Raw genomic sequence first — 3881 nt, forward strand, 5'->3', positions numbered from 1 at the left:
GAGGATAGGGTTATGTGTCTAGATGGTTGAGAAATGTATGGAACTAAAAGAGAGATTAGTGGATCATCATTATGAGTTTGTTATCTCATCCTATTGTATAAATAGGAGTACCTCCTCCATTCCAAGGGGAGGACTCTTGGAGCATTGTATCCAACTTATGATGGCATAGAATAAAGCTTCATTTTTCATATATTTCCATTATGTAGTTTTAGATTTAATTTTCCTTAATGTAGTATATGGAATAATTTTTCTTGTTCTTAAGAGAATTGAGCTCACTCTAAAAGGATCAGAGAAACATTTTATTTCATATTACATCTTATTTCATTTAATTGCTTAGATGTTTGATGTTTGAGGATTTGTTTGAGATTGATGAATGAGTTTTAAATTAGAATCTAATCAGCATATGAGAGGACAACTAAGGGTCTAAGTTAGGCTCTCTCTCTTTATTTGATTTGTATGATAATTGAAATTCATTCTTTTGCTTTTATGTTTCAAGTATCATATGAGGAGATACCAAGAGTCTAAGTTAGGCTCTCTCTCCATTGATTTATATGGTAATTGAAATTCATTCTTTTGTGCTTTTATATTTCAAGTCATTTCATTTCTTATGCTTATGAATGACTCTTAGTTTAGTTTGGATTAGTACACGAGAGGACAATCAAGAGACTAAGTTAGTCTCTCTCTCTACTTGAATCTGAACAATAATTAAGTTCATTCTCTTGTCTTCATTTCAAGTTTTTAGTTTTATGTAATTAATGATTTCTCTATGATACTGTAGGGAAGGACAACCAAGACCTCCTTAGTTAGGAGCATCTTCCCTTGCATATTATATTGAATCGTAAATAATTTCGCTAGACATAGAGTTAGTTGCCTACTCTTGCATATATATTGTTGGCACCATCACAAGCTTACGAGTTTCCCTGGTTGATAATTAATGCAGCAATTTAAGCCCAATAAATTGCCCAACATTTTGGCGCCGCTGCCGGGGATGGTGCTAAGGGATTAGGCATTAGAATTTAATTCAGTATTTATTTTTCTTTAGATAAAATAACTTGTGAGACCTGGTGACAGCAGGATCTTCATAAGGGAATTCATGTTTGAGTTTTCTGATGACTTAGTGTTTAGCTAGTTTTAAATTTTGTCTTTTCAAAAACACCCCCCTGCATGAATAAAAACAAATCAAGTGATTAGTATGCTCTCTTCCTACCCTTCGTGCGATCAGGAAGATCAGAAAATCTATTGATTTTGTTCAAATAAAATACTCCTGTTGGCAAGCTAATTTGCAAAAAGGCAATAAAGAATTTTGTGAATGAAAAAAAATCTTTAAAATTAGTTTTTTTTAATTTTAGATTTAAAAAATAAAAAGCTTATATATATATATATATATTAAAAAAAAAAAAATTAACTATTTTTATTAGATATAGGTTCAATTTCAATATTTTATTTATTAAAAAAAAAAAAAAATCTGGGTTTTACTGAACGATAGAGCTGATTACCCTTGAATTGATTGCCACAATATGAAAATCGCTAGCATGTTTACTTCGATCTTCAATGGGAAGGAAAATTCCTTCAGAATCCTTCATGGAGGCCGCAACAAAATGTTGGAAATAATACTGAGAGGGGGGGTGAATCAGTATTATCTAATTCTTTTAATAAATCTTCCTTATTTGTTCTTTGAATTAGTTTTGCATGTCAGTACCATAAAATAATGAGCATGAACAAAGAAAACAGATAGTCACACCAAAGAACACAAGATGTAAGGTGGAAACCCAATGTGGGTGAAAACCACCTGCTGCAATATGTCTCTATCTTCTTTCAAATTAGAAACTCCTTTTACAATGGTTTTGTACTGGTGCAGTCCTTTACCAGTACGCAGGCTGCAACCTGCAGAGAGCTACAACTCTCTCTCGTTTTCCAGTCTCTCCTGGAAGGGAACTACAACCCCCTACTTCTTTTCTTACAAGGACCACTTTTCATAAATTTTCAAACTAGATCCATAAGCATCAAATGATCATCAAGTATAAGAGAATCACCTAATCAACTGTAGTAACCAGATCAACAATAATAGGACCAAACCCAGAACACAACAATGATAAACAAAGATTTTAAGAGAAGTAAGCACCCTGCTCAACTGCTCGCCTGCTTATGTAAGCACCCTGCTCAACTGCTGGCCTGCTTACAGTACTCACCCTGCTCAACTGCTTGCCTGCTTACAGTACGCACCCTGCTCAACTGCTAGCCTGCTTATGTACGCTCCCTGCTCAACTGCTAGCCTGCGTACCTCGCTCTGAGTCCATTGAACTGCCTGCGGACCTCCGCACTTGCAACCCTTCTGTGCCTGCGTACTGGCGCACCTGAAACCCTTCTGTGCCTGTGTACCGACGCACCTAAAACCCTTCTGTGCCTGCATACCGACGCACCTGAAACCCTTCTGTGCCTGCGTATGTACGCACTTTTCTCTCACTGTACCTGCGTACCTTCGGGCATAGATGATTTCAAGACTTCAGAAATAACCCAGACAGTCAGATCTACAGATCTGAACATGCGCCGAAGAGATCTCGGTCCATCAGTAGATTCGCCTTCTTTAGATCTAGACCAGATCTAGCCCTCATAAGATATTCAACTAAAGACATGCTCAAGCCAAATGATCTCCTTTGCTTTATATAGGAAAGCTCTTCCTTAAAACATGGATCAATACCACGAGCCGACACCATAATAACACAATACCATCAGCTAAATACCAAGAGTAAAACATAAGAAAACCCCACATGTGAATTTCTTTGCCTTGAAATGTGTGCACTGGGGGTACGCACCTCCTGAACGGGATAACTGCGGGTATGTACGCACTTTATGTAACACTGACCTGCATGTACGCACCTTATGCAAGGTGTACCTGCGTACCCCTTATTTTCTTCAATATTTGATAGCTGATCATCAATCTCTGCTGCTGACTTGAAGTACTGTGATCTATCACCTGAATGGGTTGCCATCAAGGACAACACTTTAGCCATAATGCCAACAATCTCCCCCTTTGGACTTGATGGCAACCTCAAAGCTTCAGCTTCATTCTCCCCCTTTGACATCAAGGGCAAAGGGTTATGCTCCCCCTAAGAACATGCTCCCCCTGAATATGAACCAGATCTGCAACGAAGAACCATAATCCACCATGAAAGAGATAGAGACATATTGCAGCTACTTCCAAGATCTCCTTCTGCACATCCTCCATAATGCCAACAATGCATTATATGCTCCCCCTGAACCTGTACCATCAATCAGAAGAGGTTCAGCAATAAGATGATGCACCAACAACCCCCAGCTTTTGCCTGAGGTATTCAAAAGTGTCCCTGGGCAATGGTTTGGTGAGAATATCAGCAACTTGTTCCTTAGAAGGAACATACTCCAGCTTGACCTTCTGTTCAAGCACTTGTTCCCGGAGAAAATGATACTTGATTGGTATGTGCTTGGTTTTTGAATGCGTAACAGGATTCTTTGAGATGCTGATTGCACTTGTGTTATCACATAAGATGGGGATTGGTGGTGTACAAGTGATTTGAAAATCCTACAAAGTCTGCATCATCCAAAGGAGTTGGGTGCAACAAGATGCAATAGCAACATATTCCGCTTCAGCTGTAGACAAGGCAATCGAACTCTGTTTCTTGCTGAACCAAGATACCAGTCTGGAACCCATAAAGAACGCACCACCACTTGTGCTTTTCCTATCATCCACGCTTCCGGCCCAATCTGCATCTCTATAAGCATGAAGTGTAAGATCTGTATCTCTAGGATACCATAAGCCATAATTTTGAGTCCCTTGAAGATATTTGAAAATTCTCTTCACTGCCTGAAGATGAGTCTCCTTCGGATTTGCCTGAAATCTTCCA

The sequence above is a fragment of the Pinus tabuliformis genome, chromosome 5_2, assembly GCF_031772625.1.
Source record: "Pinus tabuliformis cultivar Carrire ecotype Pingquan chromosome 5_2, CPIR1, whole genome shotgun sequence".
Taxonomy (NCBI): domain Eukaryota; kingdom Viridiplantae; phylum Streptophyta; class Pinopsida; order Pinales; family Pinaceae; genus Pinus; species Pinus tabuliformis.